The sequence below is a fragment of the Felis catus genome, chromosome D3 (genome assembly GCF_018350175.1).
Source record: "Felis catus isolate Fca126 chromosome D3, F.catus_Fca126_mat1.0, whole genome shotgun sequence".
NCBI lineage: Eukaryota > Metazoa > Chordata > Mammalia > Carnivora > Felidae > Felis > Felis catus.
The window spans coordinates 45,046,350-45,073,958 of record NC_058379.1 but is presented as its reverse complement, the minus strand read 5'-3'; the positions used below and the strand labels follow the sequence as shown (position 1 = coordinate 45,073,958).

Sequence of the window (27,609 nt, the reverse complement as noted above, 5' to 3'; positions counted from 1 at the left end):
TGAAAATGATTGTTATCTTAACAACGGCAATAAAATTCTTCTAAGAGAATATATTGAATTTGCTTAGAAAGATACCTTATTAAATCTCTTGAGATGGAGGTATGAGCCTGAAAACATAATCCACTGTGGAAGAGAAAAAAAGGGAATAGCTGAAGGGTTATACATTAGAAACAAATATGAATTTGGGATAATAGAGAACAAGGAAGACGGAACAGTAAAAAAGAATCAAAGGAAATTGTCAAGCACCATTGAATATGGTCCAAGTACTCTCAGATATCTTAAAGCAGTATTTCTCAACAAAGACACTATTGAAATCTGGGGCTGGATATTTCACTCTGAGGGGGAGGGCCATCCTGAACATTATGTTTATCAACATCCCTGGTCTTTACTCACTTAGTTGTTAGAAGTGCTTGTGACAACCAAAAATGTGGGACAACCAAAAAGATCTCTACTCATTGTCAAATATTCCCTAGGGGGATAATTCACTTTTTAATTGAGAACCAGTGTATTAGAGGACTATCTAATATTCTGTTTTATTTGTGTTGCTACAATGTAAACACTTCCCCCCTCCCGATATTCTGAAAATCTTTAGTAGAGCCTACCAGATACACAAAAATTTTGTGTGAGTTGCTTCTTTATTTTGTCTAGTTTTGATATCAGGGTAATGCTGGTCTTATAACATGATCCTTCTCTTGTATTTTCTGGAAGACAGTGCATATAAATGGTATTGTTTCTTCCTTAAGCGTTTGGTTAAGGGAACCAATTCCTTGAAAGACACAAACTTCCAAAGCTCATTCATCTAAGATTTTTAATTTGTTGCCATAAACTTGTTCATAATATTTTCTTATAATTTTTAAAATTTCTGTAGGGTTAGTAGCGATGTCCCCTCTTTCATTCGTGATTTTGGAAATTTGTGTCTTCTTTCTGTTTTTCTGGTCAGTCTAACTAAAAGTTTGTCTTTGTCTTTTTTTATTTTTCTCTTTTCAAAGAAAAGAGATTTTCTTTATTATTTTTAAGCCTGACTTCCTATGTTTGCACAGCATAATGGTCATCCAATGACCAGAGAGAGATCATACTCAACCACCTCAAGCCAGTAAGCCTTCTGTCCTACATCAATGGATCTGAATGTGGGTAGAGCAGAAAACTCAAAGATCAAGTCATTGTTGAGTCTTCCCAGTTATTACTTTCCACTGTGCCTTTTTGCGTCTCCTCTGTGTATGTGCATTGGCTCAGGGTTGGTCAGGACTGGCTGACTTGAGCTCTTTCCTGTCTTGCCACGTATTTAGGCAGCCTAGGGCAGGAATATGTTTGTCCCAGCCACTACTGCTGGCTCAGACTGAAGCCATTGGCAGGATCATTCACCTGCCTCTGAGGTCGTTAGATCTCAGATCTAACACCACCAAATCTCTAGATCAACACCACCAAATCAAGTGAGCCCCTTTTGACTGTGGTAGAGAAGCTGCCAGTACTCACCTGGCAAAACCTGGCCTTGGCAGAACCCCTGTGTGGCCTGGATTTGTGGGTACTGCAGTGAGAGAGAAACGGGAGCCTCTGTAGGCCAGACAGCCACAGATTACCACACTCCTTAACCAACGTGTAGCAGTGTTTCAAGAATAAATGCTTCTCAGATTATTATAACCGTGAATTGGTTTCTAGAGTGCTGAATAGGTTCTTGTTTGCTTGTTTTCTCACTTTGTCCATGTTCATAATTGTTTTTCAGGGACAAAATTTGCCACTCTCCTCACTCAGCCATAGCCAGAGTGAGTGAGTAACTTAGTTTTGAAAAATATAGAAAGAACCTATTAAACATTAAGCTGTTAATTATATCTCTATACGTTCCCTAACTTTTTTAATGTTATACATCTATTTTACATGATCGTAAGTAGTATTTACACATTGTGTTGAATTCTGCATTTTTTAGCATGTTATTTTATATATTCATTTCAACACATTGGCATAACTCACAGAATACCATCATGTTCATATTACTCCAACAACAGTGTACTTTTAAAAGTCTGCAAACACATGATTCTTTCAATTTTGTATGTGGGTTTGGAAGCCAACTTTGTTCTTTCTAGGTTGCTTAGAAAGCTTGCATAAGCTTTGCGAAATAAATATTCTTGTCACTGTCTCTGTGGCCTCTTATAGATTCAGTAAGAATAATCTCTTACAGATTGTGATGAAATTCTAGTGTTCAGAACAGACTCTTGACAGGCCTTAAGACCCACACTTATTATGGTAGTGAGTAATTGCAATAGTTATAAAGCCACATTACAATATGTAACTGTGATTTATAATGGTTTGGATGTTTGGTACTCCATTCTGGATAAAGACTTTCATAACATCCCCAATCTACACACAAATTCTACATGTCATCTATTTAGTAGATTGATCTATATCTATTCATCTATATATAATTAAAGTGAATTGAAATCATTGACATTGATAATCACTATTTTATGACAAACCTAGAGATGGCTGGATACATGCTGAGTATCACAAAACCAAATGTGATGGTTACAGTATAACTGTTAACACTCCTGCTTTTCAAGACATACTAATCCTACATTGGATAAAAATGCTTTAGACCAAAAAGCACCTAGAATGAGAATTCCATATTTCCTAAAATTTCATGAAATAAAATATTTCCAAAAGTATTAGTTCTCTATTACGTACTTATTATTGAACATACTAAAGTCATTGTGCCTTACTTTCTATTTTCCAGTCTGTTACAGCATAAATCAAATTGATTTGGTGTGGCCTGGTCGTTGCACACAATAATGTCCCAGAAGAAAGTGTTTTAGGAAAAGCAAAAAGAAACCTAAAGAGGTGACAGCTTTTCTTTTAAATCCATATGCAGTAATAAATATATCAATGCTACCTATGGATTTTTTAGAAAATTTTAAAAAGCTCTATAAAATTCATGTCTTAGTCTTCCGAACATATTTTATTAGTGAACAGCTGTTTAAGGTTAACCAAAATAAATCCTTGCTGTATTTTAATACATTGGTTCCCCAAATCAGCACTTTGTATGCCTCATTTAGGTATTTTTTTTTAATCAATTACACGGATACTGGATATGATCTGACTTGCTGGCAGTTCCTATGAAACTGAAGAATTGACAGCAAACTGTAAGAGCCAGCCCACGAAATGACTGCCACAAAAGCCAACAATGTGGATGGAAAGTGCAGAGTCGGACCACGAGTGATAGTCCTACCGCACTGTGCACTGGTGCCAGGCACATCAGAAAGACTGGGCTGAGCTCCAGGCCACACTAGCGCCATACACAGGAGGCCAACAAAAATAGGTAGGAAAATGGAGGAGTTGCTGGCGGGGGGGGGGGGGGGGGGGAAATGCGTTTTAACCTCGAAGAGAGAAAACTACAGGGAGATGTAAAAGCAATCTTTGAATATTTGAAGTGTGATTCTGGCAGGTTCTGTTCTCACGGCCCTTGCACCATCCATTCTCTCCACCCTACCTCCTTCTACCCCGCTAACCAAACAGATCTGTTTAGGTTACCGTCTTGATCTCACAGAGAAGAGGCGCCACCCAGCTCCTGGAAGTAGAAGCACGGTGGGTCTAAACCAGCCATGGTAATATCATCTCCCACAGCCAGCCTAGGGGTGACCGTGAACCCATTCTGGCTAAGGAGAAGTCCAATGAATCAGGCTTTCAGGAAAGTTTCTGCTTACCTTTTGAGAAGAAAAGAGTCAACTGGCATGCCTGTCACTGCCTAGTTCTTTCTTTCTTCCCACCTGAGGATATAGTAGAAAACGCACTACGAAGGGCTAAGAAGATGGACAGCACCTGTATCCTTAAAAGCTCTACCAGCTGGCCTGTCAATCTCCAGACATTTTGCTTTGTGAGGAAGACAAGCTTGTATTTGTTTAACCACGGGAGTTAGGTATTCTGTTCACTGTAGCTAAACACTCCAAGCTGATCCTGTCATTATGAGAGGAAAAACACATTTGGTCTTCAGACATTCTAGAAGGCAAAACTGAAACTACAGAGTGGGAATTACAAGGAAGATTTTGAATCAGTGTCAGAACTCATTTTCTAACAACTAGAATTGCTGGAAAACAAGATTGCCCCTGGAGTCAATGATCCTTCATCCCAAACAAAGCCAAGTAGAAGGTGGCTGACCCTTTGGGAAGGACCCTAAGGAAGGAATTTCTGCATGAGTTAGGAGCTTCCATGGCCTGTTTGAGCTCTAATTACTATACTATGCCTTTATAGTTGAAAAAAGACACTACTGGTGTTTGCTGATCATATATGAAAAACCAGGCTTTAAAAGGGTGACAATTATTTTTTTAGATTGCTCAGGAGTAAGAACGATGCCTTCCTGATATCAGGTATCTCAGTATTGGAAAACAGAGATTTTGTTCCAAGTTTCTTTCATCTTGGCGTTTGTGTTGAACCAGTCAGAAAGTGTCCCATGATTTAGACTGCAGTAGATTGCATTTGAATTACAGAGAACGCTGCTTTGCTCTGAATGAGTCACCTCATTTCTAAACGCTGAATGCCAAACAGGCTCACCTTCTGTGGTGTCATCTTTTCACCGGCCTCAGATATGTTATACATTACTGCGCTGTGTTCTAAAGGGGCTATTAAATTCTCCTTTATTCAAGTTTAAGGATGCCCCCGTGAGAAGCTGCTTCCATATATTATGACCTAGGTTCTGCGTGTAGTCAACAGGGCAGAGGCAACATTTTAATGACTACATTCTGGCTACTTTCTGGAAATTCAGTGTAGATCAATTTTTTTCCCAACCCACCCCCACTCCAAGTTGTAGATCAGTTTGATGTGAAATTTGACTTACCAGATGTGACACTGAGAGAATCACTCCTGACTTGCCATTTTGCGCACGTGTCTACACCCAAGTCTCACAATGTTTATTGAGCACCAGCTATGAAAAAGATGGTTCTTGGCAAAGACTCAAAAATAAATAGAATAGAAAGCACGTTAGGAAAAGGGTGATGAGAGAAGTAACAGTAATAATGCCTTTTACTTGTTTGCAACACTTTTCATTTTATATGTCAGAACAGATGTTATTGTCTCATTTTATAGATGAGGAAGTTGAGGCGCAGAGATATGCAATAATTAATTATAAACAGGCCAAGTGAAACAGTGCCCTTGTAAAGGTACAGGTCCACTGTCCTTTATCTGAAACGTTGGGACCACATGAACATAGGACTTTTTCAGATTCTGGAGTGATAATGTACTGTATGTATCATTTATTAACTAACACCCACATCAGAACCTGGAGTGTCCCTCTGTTATCAAACACATTAATATATTTATGCAGCAAAAATGTATGAATATTCATATCAGTGAGACAAATAAAGACTATCAAAACCCCAGGTCAGTAAGGTAAGATTCTACAGCCAAGAAACTTACATAAGAGCTTTTCATTGTCGGAGCTTTTTGGATTTCATAAGTACAGCAGGAACCATGGGCCTGTTCCAGCAGTACAGAACTAGTCTATTTGAGTTGGAGAATTGAATTGACGGAGGTTTCACAAAGGAGGTGATGTTTTAGCCAGACCTGGAAGAACCAGTAGGACTTAAAAAACCAGAGAAGTAATATGCATCTTCTATAAAGGGAATTCAACAAACCCAGCACAGGAGAGGTGGTGCAGGAAAGGCGCTTTCTTTGGGTTACCACAAACTGGCTCCATGCGGTGTTTGCTGCTATCCCAAAAAGCCCACCAGCCCACTAGGGTGACCAACCAGACCAGCCTGCCCGGTATGGTTCTAGTTATAGCACTGGAAGTTCTGCGTCTGGAGAAGCCTCCGGGCCCCAGATACACTGGGACCGTTGGTCATCTAGCAGCTCCCCTTTCTCTGTTGGTGAGGGTCTAACTCAGCTGAACTCGGGGTCGCCATTTGCGTTCATGCTGCCAGTGAGAGCCTTTGGCTGTTGCCAGCACAGGCCTTTCCCGAGCCAGTCATGAGCCCGGGTGTGGTGCCTGTGTGGGGAAAGGGTCTGCAGTCCAGGCGCTGGGGCCCATTTCAGCTGTGTGCCTCCAGATCCACACCCAGAGTCCACAAATAAACAGAATGAGGATTTCAATGTAGAACATGAAAATGGAGCATGTTCGGTCCCTTTTTTTCTGTACAAATAATTCATTCTTGGTAAAGAGACTCTTGAGTTTGAATCACACCGATACGGATTACTTAGGGAGTTTTTTGTCGATGGTTGTTAATCAAGAGCATCAAGGAAGCCTGGCAGGTCAACACCAAGAGAGGAAAACTTCAGTCAAAAAAACAATGTTTGCGAATATCCAGATGTTCGGTGTCCCGTAGTCTCGACTTCGACGTTGATCATTTGGAATTAAGCTGAGGGTATGAGGCAATGTTCTTAGAGCATTTCACAGACAAAAATGTAAAGCTGGATTTAATATAGCAAAATGATAAAAGCCAAATCTAGATAACATTTTCTCCAGAAGAAGCAAACATGCCCAAACAACTTGGCTAACACCTATATTTAGTCATGAGGATAGTATTAATTACCATCAAGTGGTTGTGTCCTTTATTAATAGCATATCTGGAGTGTTTCCTGTCTCTAGTTTCCCAGAGGATGGAACAAGAAGTGTCACTACATTCTACACACGCCTGCCTAAAGCTGGCATAGGGCAGCCTCCCAGGGGCTCAAGCATGGACGTGACAGAGCTCAGCCAAACCCCTCCCTGCTCCGACATGGCCTTACAGAGAGCGCTGATAGGAGCTGTTTTAATTCCAATGGTTACCGAGTTGTACATACTCTTTAAGTGACACAACCATTATTTACAAACGAGGGTGTGTCTGCCTTGAGACATTTTTGTTTTCAGAAATAATCATAACCACAACCTTGGGCAACACAAACAAGAAAAAACTGAAAGAAGATACGATATACACTGACAAAGCAGGCTTTACAAAATCTGATGTATTTGGCATCATTTCATTTTCAAGAAGAGAATCAGTGACATTGAGCCAAATGAGGAGGACAAGCAAATGGGAAATAAAGACCTAATATATTACAAAACAACCAAGATATTCATAATAACTGCAATGCAAAAATAAAGTAAAATTGACAACATCTAAATAACATCCATGGAACTCTTTACCAACTTCAAGAGAAGGACACCTCCTACCCCACCACCGCTGGCAAAATAGTCAATGTCAAAGGGTGACTTATTATTTTGTTCATTCATTCATTCATTCATTCACTCATTCATTTATTCATATGTTCATTTAACAAATATTTATTCAGAGCCTACTATGTGTCAGATACTAGGACAGGATGTTGAAAATACTTGATTCCTGCTCTCAAAAACTTCACACTCCAGTAGGAGAGAATATCAAAGATCATGACAGAATAACCTGGTGACTGATGTGACCGTAATAACTAACAATCTTTCTCATTTAGAAATAACTTTGTAGTTTACAAGATTCCTTCCCATCTTTTTGTATCTTTCTGTGTCATTACGTTGAAGACATGTCTTTTATAAGCTGAATATGGTTGGACGTTGTCTCCAAAATAATCTGAGATTTTCTGTCTTTTTTTTTTTAATTTTTTTTTCAACGTTTATTTATTTTTGGGACAGAGAGAGACAGAGCATGAACGGGGGAGGGGCAGAGAGAGAGGGAGACACAGAATCGGAAACAGGCTCCAGGCTCTGAGCCATCATCAGCCCAGAGCCCGACGCGGGGCTCCAACTCCCGGACCGCGAGATCGTGACCTGGCTGAAGTCGGACGCTTAACCGACTGCGCCACCCAGGCGCCCCAGAGATTTTCTGTCTTTTAACTGAAGAATTTGTTTACTGATGTTTTGACTTATTTCTACCATCTTTTCCTGTGTTTTCTAATACCATACTTCTTGTATCTGTTTCTCCACATTCATATCTTATAGGGGATCAAACTTGCTTTATCCTCTTTTGTATCCTTCTACTGACTTGAGTTTATAAATCGTATTTCTATTCTTTTGGAAAGTTACCATTGGAAATTTTTTAACACGGGCACATGATAAAGCCAAAAGTCACCATTGGCTCTACTCTATCCTCATCCCCAACAAAGCAAGGGACACTCACCCTTCCTGCCAGCCACATTATTATGCAGTGGTTTTAATTCCACTTTATTTTAACTCTTTCTAATTAGTCAGTAGTATCATTACTGATTTTGGGGGGTTGTTTGTTTTTACATCAATGCTTATTAATTTTACTTATATGTTTACCAAATTCTTTGTTTCCACTGGTTTCAATTTCTTTCTTACTGAAACACGGGAATACTCTGAAAAGTGATTTTTAGATGAACATTTTCCTGTTTTTAATTCCCAAATTTATAAGCCTTATTTATTTAAGAATACAATATTTTTTTTGGCTTGGGCTTTTATAGAAAAAAAATTTATGCTCATCTCAAAATTTCATCATCACTTTCAGCAAAGCACTGTTAAAAAAGAGTCTAAAGTGTTATTCCAAATACAATTGTTAGAATCATGTGAAGACGCTGAAAAGCCCTCCGAGAATCAACAAAGTGTCCCCTGAATGTTGTTGGTTCTAAAGAAAAGCGTCACAGTGTTACTCAAGACTGTTAACAGCCATCTCCACTATTTTCTAATCATGAAATAATGCTGTAGGCATTTATTTATTTAGGGATTTGATGGTTGTTACATGTTAATGTTTTCCTGTGGTTTGGTTTTATTTCAGGAAAGCGGTGGTTTCAGGTCGGCATATAAAAAATTAGATTTTTCCCATTGATATAATGAGAGATAGGCCTGATAGTATTTTCATTTAGAATGTCTGATTTTCAGGAAGGAATCATTGGAAGTAAGTGGGCAGTGCATGTATATTTTTAAGTAGCTCTTTAAGGGACTCTAAATTATTATCTGCAATGTCTTCATTCTACCTCTTTTTCTGAATAACTTAGCTGGGTACTTATTCTAAGTTGACTGTTTTGTCTTCCATAGTTTACAATATTCTGCCATCTTTTGGTATTATTTTTGAGAATTGTGTTCTCAACTGATTATCATTCCTTTGTAGGTAATCTGTCTTTGTCCTCTGGATTTTTAAAATATCTGTGTTGGTTACCTCAGTTTTCATTATGATGTGTCTGGTGTGGATCTGTATTTAATATTTTCTGCTCAGGGTTTATTCATTCACTCAGTATGTATTTACTGGACACCAACTACATGCCAGATCCAGGCATGAAGGATCAACAAAGAGCAAATCAGACAAAGTCTCCATGTTCAAGCAGCTTACATTCTGGTGGGATGAAATGAGAATTAGACCATAATCCCACAAGTAAACTATGTATGATAGTGATAAGTGCTATGGAGAAAAATAAATTAAGGTATGAAGGATAGTGAGTTCTGGGAGAGCACTAAATACGGTAATCAGGAAGTCCTTTTGAATAAGGGGACATATGAGGAGATACTGAAAAAAAATGAGGACACCAATTATGTAAATATCTGAGGAAAAGAGCATTATGATGGAGGGTCTAGCATATGCAAGAGCCCTGAGGTCAGAACACGCCTAGTGTGGTCAAAAAACAGCACAGAAGCCAATGTGGCTAACACGAGAAGTGAGAGAATGGTAGTGGATCAGATCAGACAAGTGGAGGAGTGGGTAATGCCCTTGGACACTACAGCCCATTCTAAGGACTTTGGAAAGACTCTGGAAAACCATTAGAGTCTTACACAATTGGAGTGGGATGTAATCTAAAAGGCTCACTCTGCTATGCAAAGAACAGGTTTTTTTTAACGTTTATTTTTGAGACAGAGAGAGACAGAGCGTGAGAGGGGGAGGGGCAGAGAGAGGGAAGGAGACACAGAGTGTGCAACAGGCTCCAGGTTCTGAGCTGTCAGCACAGAACCCGACGCGGGGCTTGAACCCACGAACCATGAGATCACGACCCGTGCCGAAGTTGGACGCTTAACCAACCGAGCCACCCAAGTGGCCCTATAACAGACATTTTTTTTTTTTTTATGTAAGGAAGCAAGATGACCAATTAGCAGACCACGGAAGTGGTGCACAGGAAAGGTGATGGAGATTTGAACCACTGTGGTAATGGTGGAGATGTTGAGAACTGGTCAAATTCTGGATATACTTTGAGGGTAGAACAGATGGTATTTGTTGAATTGGATGTGGGGCATGAGATAAAGAGAAGATTTTTCAAGAGGAGCAGTTGGCAGGGAGGGGTAGGGGAAATCAGGAGTTTCCTTTTGTATATACTGAGTTTGAGATGTCTATCAGACCTCCAAGTGGAAATATAGTATAGGAAGTTGGATATAGAAATCTGAAGTTCAGAGGAGATACAAACTGGAAAGGTAAAGTTGGCAGTTGCCAGCACTTTCTACTTAGAGCAACATGATGGTGATGAGATTGCCTCAGAGAATAGAGAAGGAGACTATTTAAGGCTTCAATGACTTGGTCATTTAAGGTCGAGACATGGAAAGGAGCCCATAGAGGATACTGGGGAGGAAGAGCCAGAGCAGTATGAGGAGAACCAAGAGAGAGTGGTGCCCTGGGAGCCAAGCGAAGAGAGCGTTTCAAGGATGAGGGAGCAGTCAGTTCTGTCAAACCCTTCTGACTGCACATAATGAGGACTGAGAATGCACCACTGGAGTTAACAACGTGGAGATCATGGATGACCTCTCTGTGGAGGAATGGGGATGACATCCGGATTAGAGGGGCTCCAAGAAAGACTAGGAGAGAGGGTGTAGATGATGAATACAGGCAACTCTTCAAATGAGTGTTGTTGTGAGAAGAACAGGGAGCTGGAGTTGCATCTGGAGGAGGGTGGGGGACATGGGAAATTTGTTTTATTTTACTATGACATGTTATTTCAATGTGTGTGCTTGCTGATGGTAATAATGTAGTAGACAGGAGGAAATTGCTGAAGGGAGACTCTGTGCTCATATTTTTCTCCATTTCAAGAAAATAATCAGCTTCTCTGTCTTCAAATATTACATCTCTTTGGTTTTCTGACTTTCATTCCAGAACTTATAATTAAATCTACAATAGGTGTTTTTAGTCTGTTATCCATATCACTGAATCTCTCTTCAAATTTCCATTTCCTTATCTCTCTCTAATATATTCTGGGTGTTCCTTCTACCTTCTGGTTGAATGATTCTCCTTTCGACTGCAGTGAATTTCTTCTTTGACCCATCTACTGAATTCCAAACTTCAATATTTTTCATTTTTATAATTTCTTTTTTTTCTTTTTCAAATCTGCTTATTCTTTTCTTATAGGGTCATTTTCTTGAATTTTTAAAAATGTTTATTTATTTTTGAGAGATAGAGAGAGACAGAGCATGAGTGGGGGAGGAGCAGAGACAGAGGGAGACACAGAATCTGAAGCAGACTCCAGACTCTGAGCTGTCAGCACAGAGCTCAACGTGGGACTTGAACTCACGAGCCGTGAGATCATGATGCTTAACCAACTGAGCCACCCAGGCACCCCGGTTCATTTTCTTATCTCACTATTTCCATAATTTATTTCTATTCATTTAAAACATTTCTATTTTGTGTCTCTTTGGGCTTGTTCTACTTTCTCACATCCTTGGGTGCCAGTCTTCCCATTTGTCATACCTGGGACTCGACATCATGGTGGCCTTGTTCCTTATGGAGTCTGTAATTTTTTTAGCTTGTCTCCAGCAAAAGCTGTTTTTCAGTTGAAGCTTCATGTACCCTTCCTTATGCAAAGGTCCCTCTGGGGAGACTATTAAATCTTTGCTTCTATAAAACCCTAGTTTTTAGTCTGACCCCAAAATATTGCTTTTACCATCCTTCTTTCAAAGGCCACTGGCCCTTTGAATGTCCCAGATTGAGGGCCACAGCCTCAGCCCTTAAGACCACGTCGGGGCACCTGAGTGGCTCAGTCGGTTGAGCGTCCGACTTTGGTTCAGGTCATGATCTCGCAGTTTGTGAGTTCGAGCCCTGCGTCGGGTCCTGTGCTGACAGCTCGGAGCCTGAAGCCTGCTTCAGATTCTGTGTCTCCTTCTCTCTCTGCCCCTCCCCTACTTGTGCTCTGTCCCTCTCTATCAAAAATAAATAAATGTTTAAAAAAAAAAAAAAGACCACATCTTGTCACCATCTAAGTATTCAAACCCCTAGTGCCCAGCTCCTGAGACCTATGCCCACGTCCCCCTGCTCCCCTTTAGGTTCGAGTCCCCTTTTTGAAGCCCAAGACTTTCCCTTTCCTTCCAGTTTAATGATATATTTGAAGATATTTTCTGAACACTTTTTAACCTAACGTCTTTATGTAATTGCATTTTATGCAATCAGAGAAATGCTTGCCTAGGGTCAATCTACCAAATATGGTAAACTCAGAGGTCCAGTATAAAATACTGGTCCCAGAACACTTTGACTAATCTCAAAACTGAAGTTGGACCCCAATTTCTTCTCAACTCAGGAAACAACCACCCATTTGTTAGAGCTGGTATGGGAAATGAAACTTTTTCCTATCTCTGCGTGTACTACAGAAAAAGAAATTAGTTCCCCTCCCCCCAGGCAATTAAGGGAAGATTCATTAACATATCTCCAAAGATCTATAGAAAGAATTCCTGCTTCCCAGGCTTTTGTATCTCTTAAAACCAAAGAGGTCTTTGTGGGGGAGGGGGTAGGCGCTTGGTAGCGAAGTCAGTTAACCCTCTGATTCTTGCTCTCCCCGATTGTGAGTTCGCGCCTTGCATCTGGCTGTGCTCTGATGGCACGGAGCCTGCTTGGGATTCTGTCTCACCTTCTCTCTGTCCCTCGCTTGCTTGTGTTCTCTCTCTCTCTGTCAAAATAAATAAATAAGCTTTAAAAAAATTTTAAATACCAGAGATCTCTTTAAATGAAGATTAAAATAACAGTAACAAATGAAATGCCCTGCCCTAATGTGCACATACTCTGTGGGCCAGGCTGTCTGTTTCTCCAGTGTTCTCTTTCTGAGAAAGAAAATCTACCTTTGTCTTGGGAGTATGGAGAAGGAAGATATTTATGTTTCATCTAGGGAGAAGTCGGCATTTTTTAAACATTTGGAGCATAAGAAGTCATTGGTGGATTCTATTATTTTTAATTTTGAATAAGTGGCCCCTAATATATTGAAAAAAACATTAGGTTAAGAAATCATAACACACGAATATTTTAATATATGCCTAATAATTCCCATATATTTTTACCAGCCAAAGTAAAAGAGAGATGTAGCAACTATGTCATGAATCCTGTTTATGAAGTTGTTGGTGCTTGTAACTCTGAGACAGAAATTCCACTTTGCAACACAGATAATCCCATTCTATTGTCTTAATACATTTCCAATTCTACTTACAATGGGTTTTCCTGAAAGCAGAGATGTCGTTTATGAAGTAAAACATTATGTTGAACTAATATCCAAGACAAAAACATTATTTAATTATTTTCACTTAATTACCTCAAACTACTCTTGCCCGTGGATCGTTCAGGTCCCTCTGGCCACTAGCAGAGGCTCCTAGCTGCCCCCCAGCACTTCCAGCCTCTCTTGGGGCTCTAGCTGAATCACAGTATCTCAAAATCCTCAAAGCAGTGCAAAAACCCAAAGGTGAGTAGCAGAGAATTCATATTCCTTTTTGCCATCTGGAACCCAAGCAAGAAAAAGGTAAAATTGCTGTCTAGCTACAGAACGAAATACAAAGCTGCTCTATACCTTTCCCACTACTCCACTCTCTGCAAACACAGATGCACGTGAACTATATTATATATATATACACATACATATGTATGTATACATAAATATACTGCACTATTATGTATACGTACACATACCTATGTTATATATATAATTCTACACTATTATATATACACACATACATATGTGTATATATATAAATATACTACAGTGTTATATATACACACACACATATATGTGTATATGCATAAAGATACACTATTATATATACATACACATACATAGGTGTATATACATATATACTATACTATTATATATACATACACATACATATGTGTGTATATGTAAATATACTGCACTATTATGTATACATATGTGTGTATATATACATATATACACACTACACTATACATATGTGTGTATATATACATATATACACACTACACTATTATATATACATACATATACATGTGTGTATACATATATACTACGCTATTATATATACATACACATACATGCACATACATATATATGCATATATACACACTCCATTATTATATATACATACACATATATAGGTGTGTATACATAAATATACTGCACTATTATACATACATACACATACATGGATGTGTATACATGCAGTTTTATGCTGGAGTTTGACCAATATTTAGGCCTTAGGGACACATCCTTAATTTTAAATTATAATCAGTAATAAAATACGATTCAATCCAAAAAAACTAACTCTACCCATGTATTTCAAGAATGCATGAATTCCATGTATGGAAAGAGGTTTGTGGTACAGAAAGACAGTAAAAAGACAGGTCATTTAGGAAGATGATTAAATACACAGGCTTTAGATTTATCCACTCTAATTTCAAATCTGTCTTGACCACTCACAAGCTATATAACCCACGATAAGTATCAATCTCTCCAGGTTTTTCTGGAAAATGGAGAAATAATACCTCTAGAATTGTAACAAATAAGATAGTATATTTAAAGCAATTAGCCCAATGTCTGAAACATAACAAGAATTTTAAAAGTTAGTTATTGTCATCCCTACCAACACTCTATCTCACTCTGACTTTCCCCCAGGAACAAGTACCACATTTTTAAAGCAGTACTGAAAATGTAAAGCAAAACCGTAGCCTCATTAAAAATAGGGTTAGTTGGGGAGCCTCGGTGGCTCAGTCGGTTGAGCGTCCAACTTTGGGTCAGGTCATGATCTCACAGTTCATGAGTTCGAGCCCCACATCAGACTCTGAGCTGACAGCTCGGAGCCTGGAGCCTGCTTCGGATTCTGTGTCTCCTTCTCCCTGCCCCTTCCTTGCTCTGTCTCTCAATAATAAATAAATGTTAAAAAAAAAATTTTAATAAAAATAAAATAAAATAATAGGGTTAGTTCTATGCATTTGAAACAAATACTTCCTTTAATGCTTAGATTCTACGTAGATGTCTTTCGACCTCATATTAAGATGCTTGTTCTCACTCATATGTGGAACTTAACAGAAGACCATGGGGGAAAGGGAGGGGAAAAAATAGTTACAGAGAGGGAGGGAGGCAAACCATAAGAGACTCTTAAATACAGAGAACAAACTGAGGGTTCATGGGGGGAGGGTGGGGCAGAGGGGAAAGTGGGTGATGGGCACTGAGGAGGGCACTTGTTGGGATGAGCACTGGGTACTGTATGTAAGCGATGAATCACGGGAATCTACCCCCAAAACCAAGAGCACACTGTATACACTGTATGCTAGCCAACCTGACAATAAATTACATTTAAAAAAATAAAATTAAAATTAAAAAATTAAAAATAAGTTAAAAAAAAAAAGATGCTTGTTCTCATCAGGCATTGGACGTGGGTAGTAATTCCTGCTCCAAAGAAACAGATAACATTTCATTTGAATATCACTATTCCAGTTACTTGAAAAATAAAATTTGTGATGGGGCATAAATACATCTATATTTCCATTTGGCTCATCTATATAATACATGCAGACTTTTTTGTTTATTTTTGTCCTGTTTGTTTTCCGTAAGTGAGATCCTACTAAAGACAGTATACACAGTTGCTTGCATTTTGTCTGACCAATACTTCATGGAAAGCCTTTCAATTCAACTGGGATAGTTCCATTTCATGCTCGCTAATGGCTGCACAATATTTTATTACTGGGACAATCACTTTGTCACCAGGTTTGTGTTGTTTTGCTCTGCAATTTTGTTTTCCTTTCTGTTTTGCTACTATGAATGATCCCTCAATATTTTTCCAGATATCCCATTCCTGGGAATCAATCTCACACAAATAAAAACACCCATCCCTACAAGTGACTTCTGGGTCAAAGAGTGGATGAATTTTAAGTTGCAGTAGAATCTACTAGGTAGCCTTTCAAAAAAATCTTAAATGATTCACATTTCTGTCAACACAGAAATGCAAAAAAGAATCTGAAGGGATTTAGAGAGAGCACCAACCCCATCCACTACAGAGAGAGGGAAAAGGAACTGAAAGTTTAAGAAAAAGAAAATAATTAAGCCTGTTACGGTTAAGTTGAAACTCAACAGAATATATGTGATATTAAAGACTGTAAATATGAAGACTATACAAACGTGAAAAGTAGTGTAGAAAATCATAAATAAGTTCATGCAAATGTGTGCAAAAAATATCCTCTGTATGCTGTCATGTCCCATACTAATGTAAAATGTTATTATTACAGGGTGAAAAAAGCAAAACTCAAAATCATATCTCTTCACTATTACAACCATATAAAACCTATGTTTAGGTATAAATAGATAGAAATACAGTTTCTTTGGGGATATATTTTAAATAAAATTTAAGTAAAATTATTTCAGTAGAAAAGTCTTCTTAAAACCATTCACTCCAAGAAAGTATATCAAAATGGTAATATTGTATGTTTTTTCTTTCTTTTTTTTTTTACTTGCCTATCTTTTCTATATTTTCCTCTCCTGAGATTGATTATTTGAATTTTTTTTTCCATGCCAAGTGCCTGTTGCAGTAGAGAGCATCTACAATTTAGGGATGTATTCAAAGTAAGCGGTTTATCTTTACACGTTGCAGTTCGGCACATTCTGACGGAGCTCCCATCCCTCAGGGCCCAGCCCCGCTCTGGTAAGAAGAGAACTCATTGAGCGAATCAATGGCGCATGAACGCTGGCCTTCTTCAAACCCACCTGCTTCTCTCCTGGCACACGGCTACACATCTTCCCAGTGTGCACGGTGGATGGGTTGGGGTGAACCTAGACTAACCTGTTCTCACCAGAAGGAGCAGCAGTAGTGACATTTCCAGAGAGGTCCCCAACGGCCCTTCCACAAGCAAAGCTATGGGCTCCTTTCATTTCTGCTTGCTTGATGGAGATGAGCCGATAACCTAGAAGGCCTCACGTCGATGATGAGGGAGCCCCAGCATGGAAGAGCCTGCCTCACCACCCTTGCTTAGAGAAGAGCTGCCTGCTGATCAGAAACACTCAGTTCAGGTTTGATGTGAGCAAGTCACTAAGTTCTAATGTTGCTAAGCTACTGAGACGTGTGTGTTGGCAAAACAAAAAAAGGGAAGGGGAGGGAAGAGAAGGGAAGAAAAGAAGAAAAGAAGAAAAGAAAAAAGAAAAGAAATTCAAATAAAGGAAAAGAACAGAGATATGGAATGACAACAGATTCAGTTTGAAAGTACAATAAAAGTCAGCTTTGAATAATTGGTTTTCTACAGCTATTCCACATCAGTGGTGTTTATATAAGAGTAGTTTCCTCCACAGTCTTTAGCAACTCATGAATCACGGTTCTTATCCTCACTCGGAGACAGCTATGGGGACAAGCGAAATGAACACGTGACAGGAGTGAACGAACCTGAACTCTCCTCTAGCTGGCAACTCCCACAGACCCACATTCTCCTGGCTCGCCTTCATCCTCTCCGTGAGAGCTCTGGGGACCGGCGGACTATCTCTCCCAGGTGTGAAGAGACTATCCCACTATCTGTATTTCGCCCCAGTATTCAGACCTTACCAGAACCCCCATCGTTCTTAGATACATCTCCTATTAAATATATGAGAAATCTGAACAGCCTGTGCTGTGTGACTGTGGTGGAGACGTGTGCGCGTGGCCGTCAGAAGGCCTGGGCCTTCTGCATAAACAACCCCGAAGCTTGGACAGAGCCCCTAATTGCCCTCTGTTTTTTCATCTGTAAAACAGACGTCAAGGAGATTGTGGGCCACTTACCTCACAGAGCTGTTGTGAAGGGCGAAGTGAGATCACAGGCTTAAATAAGATGCAAGGTATTGTATTTATTTCTAGAACTGGCAGAAATACAAAACTAACTGACTTCCTAGCATCAAGGAAGTTGCCTGAATATTGTTTCATATGGACTTTTATCCCAAGGACTTTGAAGATCCTTCAAACGGTTTCTTGCTGTGCCTAAATGAGCCTGCCTGTGGTCCACCTCTTTAGCCGATGAGGGGTTAAACGTAAACCCGGGACCCCTGCTTTAAACAGGTACAAATTCCTACGCTTATCCTGATTAATCCACCCCTCCATTGGCCTGGAATACTCAATAGTTACTATATTAATAAGTCTTCTGTGAAGTATTTCCTGTTCTTATTTAATGTCCAGGAAACTTCATACATTTATCAGAGGACATTTTCAGTATCAGAATGGCACATCCCTTCCCCTGGATCATCTGGTTGCTGTTGTATGTCATTTTTCTCACCGCGGTCTTCGCATCTACTTTAACACAACGTCCCCCGATCCTAAAAATGTTCGGCTCACCGACGTCACTGGGAGGCCAGATTTGCAAGGATGCTTGCAGGGGGATACAGGAAGTTCAAATTTGGCTGTGCTATTAAGTGCATTTAGAGGAACACCGGTTCATGGTCACATTCGGTACAGCTGCTTGATGTATTAACTTGCATTCAGGAGTTGAAATTTTCATGTGTAGCTGCTTCCTGTTTCCATTTTCGAAGGAACCAGTCAGGTCTCTCTGCAACTGCACGATCAGCCTGAAGTGGTGAAGCTGGCCAGTGAACTCTCTCTGTTACTTGAAGACTGGAACAGAGCACTTCTTCACCCCAAGTTCCTCCAAGGCTCTGACAAGTAGACAGGAAGACACATAAGCTCCGAGCATGGAAGAGTTCTCCTCAGTGCCTTTAAGTTCCTCACAGGATGGTCAGGCATTGAATTTGAAATGGACTCACACAGGCCTATCTTCACGGAAATTATTTCATTGTTGTCATAATCTAGAGCTGCATGCTACTTTCTCCGGGAATTTTGAAAGGGCAGAGTCTGATGCCTAAATTTGGTCCTACTCCATATAATTAAGAGTAAGAAGAATTAAAAATTCCAAGGCTGCCTGGAGAAAGCTGCCAGATATGATGGCATCACCGAGATGGTACAGCAGGCATCAGACGGTCCCCTCAAGGGCATCCTGGGCTACACTGAGGACCGGGTTATTATCTCCTGAGACTCTAACGTGACACCCACTCTTCCACCTTCGATGCTGGGGCTGGCATTGCTCTCAGTGACCACGCTGTCAAGCTTATTTCCTGGTATCACAATGAATTTGGCTACAGCAACCAGGTGGTGGACTTTATGGTCCACATGGCCTCCACAGAGTAAGAGCCCTCTGGACCACCAGCCCCAGCAAGAGCAAGAGGAAGAGAGAGGCCCTCAGCTGCTGGGGGATCCTTGCTGTAACTCATTGCCCAACACGTGGAGAATCTCCCAACCTCCACAGTTTCCATTGCAGACCACTGGAAAAGGGTAGGGGCTTGGGGAGCCTGACCTTATTATGTACCATCAATAAGGTATACTCTACCCGGCCAAAAAAAAATCTAAGAAAGTTGAAAGACAACAGAGAGAGAGCATGTAAACCAGCATGTGTCAGACTGATTGAGACTACAAATCTTGACCTTGACTTCCTTGATCGAAGGTCACAATTATACACATCAAAGAAGTGGCTGTGTGTGGCTGGGACACAATTGGACCAATGTTCAGCTATTTTTTTTTTAATGTTTATTTATTTTTGAGACAGAGAGAGAGAGACAGAGCATGAACGGGGGAGGGTCAGAGAGAGGGAGACACAGAATCTGAAACAGGCTCCAGGCTCTGAGCTGTCAGCACAGAGCCTGACGCGGGGCTCGAACTCATGGACCGCGAGATCGTGACCCGAGCCGAGGTCGGCCGCTTAACCGACTGAGCCACCCAGGCGCCCCAAAGTTCAGCTATTTTTAAAAGCCAGTGTGCAATAAACGGTTGAGAACACAGAAACTGAAGCCAGACTTTCTGGGTTTAAGTCAGGGCTCAGTCCCTAATTCTCAAAATGACCTTTAGCAGGTTGTTTAAATTCTGTGACTCAGTTTCCTCATCTGTAAAATAAGCATCGTAAGCATGGTTATTTCATGGAGGATTAAATGAACAAATGCATATAAAGTGCTTAGAACAGTGACTGGAACTCAAAGATCTATTCTCACCATCCTTGCCTCCTTTACCGGGAACTTGGGAAACATCAGCTCCAATCTCGAGAATGTTACTCAGCTTTTGTGAGCCTCTATTGTCCCATCCTCAAATTGGGGGTGATACTGCATACCTATCTCAAGGGCAGCTGTAGGGATTAAGTGCCAAGCTCATACTAAATGCCCCTCTTAATGGTAGAACTTCTCATAACCAGATATTTAATAGAGCTTGTTTTATTTCTTTACTCACTGTGCCACAGACTTTTCAGTATGAAAGCACATGGGAGGCAGATGAGTGTAGGAGTTGAAAGCAGTGCTCTAAATTCATTTGTTTCCTTGCTGTGTGGCCCTAGGCAAGTGACAACCTCTTTCTGACTTCATTTCCTCATCTATGACATTGGGAAAATAGGGGCCCAGCTCACTGAGGTCTTGTGAGGATTAAGTGAGATCATGTATGTAAGCACTTAGCACAGGGCTTGGCGCATTGTAAGTGTTCGGTAAATGTTAGCCGTTATATTACTATTATTACCAGGGTCATTATTTTTATGGCTGAGCAAGAAACAGAGGGCAATTCATAGCACTACACAGAGATGTGCTTTGAGCAACCTTTGTATGCTGAGGAAAAATCCTCATTTTCTTTTTTTTAAGTTTATTTTTGAGAGAGAGTGTTTGTGAGGGGGGAGGGGCAGAGAGAGAGGGGGACAGAGGATCTGAAGCGGGCTTTGTGCTGACCTCAGAGAACCCGATGAAGGGCTTGAACTCACAAACTGTGATATCATGACCTGAGCCGAAGTCAGACGCCTAACTGACTGAGCCCCCAGGCGCCCCTCCCATTTTCTTTTCACTTCTTACCTTGCCCAATCCCTGACACTGTCCAGTGGGCAGTTGAAATTATCTGCTTCATGTCCCAAACCTCTGCCTGTGGACAACTTATTCCATAAGACACTTATTCAGTGTGCTGAACGTGTTTGATCTCCCTCCTTTTGTAGAACATCAAGAGGAAAATACTGTGTGATGTGTATGTAATGATATCACAGTTTCCTTCTAAATCTAATGGAGCAGGAAAGATAATACAATGTTTCATGCTGGCTTGTTGTGTAGCTATCTGTATAGAGGGTTCCAGGCTATAAAACCAACACCATTTACTCACTGCCTTTGAAGAAAAATAACTGTTAAACATAAAGCGGAAAGAATCTTTGGGATAACTTTATCACTATGATCAGCCTGTTAGTCTAGCCCAGTCTAATCCTTTCCCGGACTATTTACTCAGGCACATTAAGTGCTTCTTGGTTAACCCTCGCCAGTACTGCTCGTCTCCAGTTGGGGTGACATGTTCTTTATGGGCTGTTCTTATATAGAATGTGAAGGATACACGATCACCTTGTGCAAAGGACAAAGAGAACATCATGATGTCTGTTCCAGCAGCATCCCCATGTTTTCATTTCCAGCAAATACCAGAGCCTTCCATCTTTCACCAGCTTGTGTGTGGGGAGGGATGAACAAAATGTTCTGATGTGAGCTTGTTTCAGAATTTCTACCAGGGAAGCAACTTGAGGGATTTAGCAGGAGAAACTGTGGGTGTGTTTTTCTGGTCATGCTTAAGGAACTTGGAAAACAGAGTCAGAAAATGGGGGGGGGGGGGTACGGCAGAGATAACTTGGCAGTAAAACAAAAGCAAACCAACAAAAACAACACGACCTGAAAGGGGAATTGAGGAGGCTGGCGGAGAAAGGGGGCATCAAATTGACAACTTGGCCAGAAATCTGGACACTGTAAGAGACAATTTAGTGCTGGGTCATGCCCTGGGCTGAATTTATTGCTTCTTTCCTTGTTAACTCGCCTCATGTTTAAAGTCAAAACTGCCGTAGGCTCCAAGGGACTTTATCTTTGTCATTTGTCTGATCTGCCTCAAAATACATACCCTTAAAGGTGTCTCCTCCGCTTTGAGGTTTCTTATCCCAAGTGAGTTCTCAGAATGACATCCCCACCCCCTATCAAAGTGAAGAAAGCAGAGATGCTGTCTTTATGGATGATGAAATACATTTTTGAAAGTTGGTGGATTTGAAGGGAGCTTCTGAATGAGGCTAGTGCTCCGAGAAATGAGGCAGGGAGGTGGGGAGAGGCTGGGTGCGCTGCATGGTGGCAGGGGCCCAGGTGAGAGGGACGCATGTAAGGCCGCAGAGCAGTCAGAAGCATGCGGACCCCCGGGCCCACAGAGGGGACCAGACATCACCACTCGCCATGGCTTGGTGGCAAGAGGATTCTGCTCTCTTCTCGCGCCAAGGAGATCAAACATTCTTATGAAACCACGTTTTGCCAGTTCCAGGTGAGTAGGGAAGATTTCCTCCTGAGCCAAAGATGTTACAAATGAGGTGCGTTAAGAACCCAGCACGGACATCAATCACCCTTGGGTGCAGAAAAGGAAGCGGCGCGCCTCCCCCCTGTCGCGTCTAGGAAGCAGGGCGCCTGGGAATGCAACACAAAGGCGGAGAGGCAAGGTCTCCATCCTCTTCTCCAACGCGGGCAGGCCGCAATTGGCAAGGCGAAATTAAAAACGCACAGTGTGTCGGCTCCCGAGGCTAACGATGTTTACACAGACATACCACGCCGATGGAACGGTCCCAACATTCCGCGCACCGCGCAGGGGAGAGGAGGTGGGGGCGCGGCCGGGCCGCCCCTCCCCCGCCGCCTTCCTGCGCCGCAACCTGGACTTGACCCCCGCGAGCCTGGCGCGGCGCGGCCGGGGCCGCCCCGCCGGAGCCGGGCGCTGAGACGGGGCCGCCGGGGCCGGCGTCGCGGCGCGCGCTCGCGGAGCCCACGCGCCGCAAGGTGACCGGAGCCCGGTCCGCTACGGCGGCGGGGAGCTCTTTCAAACGCTTGGACCTCCTGTTTGATTAGGGGTGGGGGGCGAGGGGGTGCAGGAAGAGGGTTTTGTCTCAAAGTGTTGAGCTGTAAAAGAGGAGGGACAGAGCAGAGAACTGGAGGTGTGCAAGCCCCAGGGGGACGGCGTTCCACCCGGGCAGGATGTTGCTGGACAAGTCGCTCCCGTTCTCTGGGCCTCTGTCCCCGCTGTAAAACCAGGGCATGCGGCTAGGGCTTTTCCAAGGGCCCTTCCAGCCCTAACATTCTGACTTGTCTCGTGTGGATCAGGACTGCTGGCAAAAGGAAAAAAAAAAAACAAAACAAAAACCCAAAAGCTCCATAACTAGGAATTAGCGAAAGCTCAGCTCTAGAGAGGCAAAAGCAAACAAACAAAACGTCTCAAATAACCCCAAACACTAGAACCCAGTGCATTTTAACTCTATTACTCTTCAGAGATTATTTATTTCTTTAGTAACAAAGGTAATTGATTAGAGTTAGTGCTGAAAAAAAAAATGTGCTTGGGTCATTTGTCTTAAGGAGGAAACATAAATCCATAAATCCTCCAGGCTCAAAGAAATAAAACTCTTTCTATTCCCAAATTAGGCAGATCTCCCAAACAAGTCTTCTTTTTTCTTTCTAAATGTTTGCTCTTAGCCACCTAAAATCGGTGGCTTTCTTTTCCTGAGATTCATATACATCTTTAAATAAAGGGAGAAAAGAGAGCCCCGTTCGGCAACCTGGCCTTGGAAAGCTGTGCCCAGAAAGAAGGATACTGAGATTTTATTTTGAGAGGGCTATGCATATGAAACAAAAGGATTTTTCGTCTCCTAAAACTGTATGTAAAATAATTTGTAAACTAGGTGTTACACAAATAAATTACAGTAGGATTCTTAGACTATCTCTGGTTGGGAAAAGGAACACAGATCTTCTAGTTACACCACGAATGTACTATACACGGTGATTCACAGGGTAGGTGATCTTTCCCCACCTCCTCCCAAACAGTCACATTAACAATAAGGATTATATTTCTGACATTTAAGGTTTTAAAAATGAGCAGGAGGGTGACTGATTGAAACTCCAGTTGTTACCAAAACAAGGTAACAAGGTGCTTGGTGTACACGAAGTATTAGAGGTGCAAATCTCATTCCAATTAACAGCCCTCCTGAGTAACTTTCCAAAATGCTGAATGAAGTATTCTTCACCCCCTCCAGCAAGTTTCCTCCTCCCCACCTCCCTCCTGCCTTCCCCCAAATGTTCCCTCTCCAATGAGCACCCCACCCCCACCCCCTCACTCCCCCCCCCCCCCTTGCCGCCCACGCGGCCTCCCATGGGCTAGAGACTGAGACAAACGGGAGACGAAACACCGTCCCCCACCCCCTGCTTCCCAGGGACAGTCTTACAATCTTTGCAGTGGGGTGAGTTTGTTGTGCTGACCTTGTGAGCGAGTGACCCACACAGAAGGACACTGTGTGCGGTCACTGAGTTTTCTGGCCTCATCCGTCTGTGTTCCTATCAATGAGGCCGCCAGGGGGAGGGGAAAGAGGAAGTGGGGAAGGAGGATTATAAGGACATGCAAGACCAGAGACCCGACCGCAGCTGCTTTGGTGACAATGAATAAATGGGTTGTTTCCTTGAAGTTGTTTTAAAATGAAGGTGGGCCTGGTGTCCGCAACACGTGCACAGCCTCCCCCCTCACTTCCTCCCACATGCTCCCAGCCTCCTGTCTCCGGAGAACGCTCTTACTCAAGGCCGGCACCCAATGCTCAGGACCCAGACGCCAGAACCAAATGAGCCAGGTCTGAATCCCACTTGTGCTTACCTTCTCTGGACACAGTTCATCACCTGCAAAGGGGAATGAGAATAGTTCTAGCTCGCCAGAGCGCTCTGAGATTTAAACAAACTAACGTATGTTTAGAATGATTCTCCGCAGTGCATGCAGCATTCTAAACGTTTCCTTCTGTGACTGTTTTATTTGGGTCTCCTCGCCCGGCAAGGGCTGCCTGCCTTACTCACTGTTGCTCCATGCCATTGTGAGCAAGGGTCACACCTCGTCTTGTCCACAGAGCAGGGGAGGGTTGCTAGGGTCGTGTCAGAAAAGAGGTCATGGGGAAACTAAGAAAGTGTAGAAGACTTCAGAAAAAGCCTCACTGGGAAAGCTGCCATGTGTAGAACCCAACTTAATAAACACCAGTGAGGACATCATTCCATTTAAACTTCATAGGGGCCCCAAGGTGAGTATTTTTACTTCATTTTACAAGGAGGAAATGAAGGCTATATGAAGGGGTTAATAATGTCCCTGGTTGCAAAACTAGGATCAGAACACACCAGTAGTAAATAACACTTACTGATCAGCCGTATTGCCTGTCTTCACTCGTGTACTGCTCTCGGCAACCCTGTGAGATGGATACAGCTGAGGAACTGAGGCAGCATGGATGAACTCCTTGCCCAGAGCCCACGAGTACAAAGTGGCAGAGCTGTGGCTGAAGTGCGAGCCCACAGCCCAACCACAGCACACAACCCCTCCGTTTGTCTGCCCACTGGTAATGGGAGAGCCCTGGCCACACCAAGCCCCATTGCCGATGGCTGCTGTCCCCATCCAGAATGTCCTTGCGAACTACAGACCCTTTAAGAGTCAGCCCCTTGAGAGGGGCGACAGGGTGGTTCAGTCAGTTGAGCATCCGACTTCAGCTCAGGTCATGGTCTCACAGTTGGGGAGTTTGAGCCCCATGTTGGGCTTTGTACTGACAAAATGGAGCCTGCCTCAGACTCTCTCTCTCTCTCTCTGCCCCTCCCCTGCTCATGCTCTTTCTCTCTCTTAAAAATAAATAAACATTAAAAAATTAAAAAATAATAATAAAATAAAAAGTCAACCCCATGAGAAACACAAGGCTACCATATATCATTGCTCTGTACTTGAATTTTCAAGACGGAATGGATGTTGATTTTTCTTTGTTCTGATTTTTGTTGTGGTTTCCAATAATCATAATGTAAGTTCTCTGTATTGAGAAAGGATGACCTTTTTCTGTCACTTGCAAGGAGTTTTCCCCTTGAATATTAAAAAATAGAGCACCCTCAGTACTTTCTATGGGGCCTGAGCTGGCTCCAATGTGGAAAGTGCACAGAGCAACTAGGGGAGGCCCATAATGAATCTTCCACAAGAGTCAAAAAGAAGCTCCTGGTACCAGGCTGGCCAGGGGAGCTGGAAGAGGCACAGCTCTTCCTGTGCAGGCAGAACATGGCAAGGACACTCAGTCCCTCACTATGCCTTCCGCACCTTGACCTTCAGCTCTCTAATGTGCTCAGAAAAACATTGCCAACAGACGCTTCCTGTTGCTCTTTTGCAAAGACAGACATTTGCATGGTTCCCCCCCACCCCCACCCCCACCCCCGCCTTTTCTCCAAACAGGCTTATATTTAGAAGTTATTTAAAGCATTAAAAGTAAAAGTTGAACTCTTTCACTTTCCCGAAGGTATGCCTCTAGAATTGAAATAAGCAAACATTTTGGAAGGGGAGCCCAAGATCTCGCAGCTGGTGAAGGACAGACAGCAGGCTGTCCAGCCAAGTCTCCTAACCCAGTGCTAAAGCTCCTCCCTCTGCACTTGACCTGGATGACGGCCCTAGCCGCGGGGGCTCCGAGATGCAAGGAAGTGACAGCATTAGGGACTCAGGGCTGCCATAAGTAACTCATTTCCATTCCCATTACTGTAATTCAGTTCTTCAAAGATCAGCCTGCCCTTCTAGTAAAGGAAAAAATGTAAACACACACACACACACACACACACACACACACACCACTCTGATTTTCAGCTCAGAAGCTCTGTGCCCAACAGCTAAAATAGTGTTTTGAAATAGAGAGTGGGGCAGACAGAAGCCCTGGTTATTATAGTTAATTCAATTTAATTAAAGCCATAAAAGCAAACCACAGTTTTGCAGTGGGTACTGACCATTCTGATTGCTTGAAGGACTCAGAGGAGTCCTGCTCTTAACTGATGGGCAGAGACCCAATTCCCTGCCATTACTCAGCCCCTGTCAAAGGGCCTCTTTACCTTGATCCGTCCAGTTATTCTTTCGTACACTATTTCTCTCCTGTATTCTTTAGTTTTGAAGGTGAGTGCTGTGGTGCTTTTTTATTTTAGTAAGAACTGCACTTTTTTTCCCCTTTCCCGAAGAAGCTTGAAAAGCTGAGCAAAATTTTCCACTTCTTTCCCCTTTTCTGTTTTCTCTCCATCTCTCAATATCCTGTCCCTCCCTGCCTCTCCATTCTCTTCCTGTTTCCCTTCTGGTCAGCCACCTTCAGCTGGCCCCAGACCGCCATCCAACCCGAAGCTGGTGAGCACCTGCTCTCGCCAGGCCCCGTGCCTGGCGCACAAAGAGAGTCCCTGCCCTCAACCCGCCCTCAGTCCAGTGGGGGAGGTTCATTAGAACACAAGTGGTCCTGGAGCAGTGCGGCGGATATACCCCTGGACTACGAGGGCACTGGGACAGGAGGGATGCCTAACCCTGGGTTGAGGACATTACCTGGAGAGGAGACTTTTCAGGCAGATGGGATGTCAGGTAAGAGGGCGCAGAGCAAGTGAATGGCAATTCAAGGAACTGCTAGTAGTTTCCTACCTTTGCTTTGCTGGCTTACAAATCTCAGTGTGGTCAGGCCTCTGCCCACCCCTCCAACTCCTTCC

General features: G+C 42.3%; 1 long non-coding RNA gene across 1 annotated transcript; it reads right to left on the bottom strand.

Moving 5' to 3' along the window:
- Positions 1–935: 935 nt before the first annotated feature.
- Positions 936–19,576, bottom strand: LOC123381237. Its single transcript, XR_006588026.1, has 7 exons — positions 16,880–19,576; positions 13,390–13,571; positions 12,718–12,756; positions 5,398–5,544; positions 4,820–4,934; positions 3,693–3,942; positions 936–1,525 (listed from the first exon to the last, which is right to left on the bottom strand). It is a non-coding gene; the product is annotated as an uncharacterized LOC123381237 (long non-coding RNA).
- Between the last annotated feature and the right edge of the window lie 8,033 nt (positions 19,577–27,609).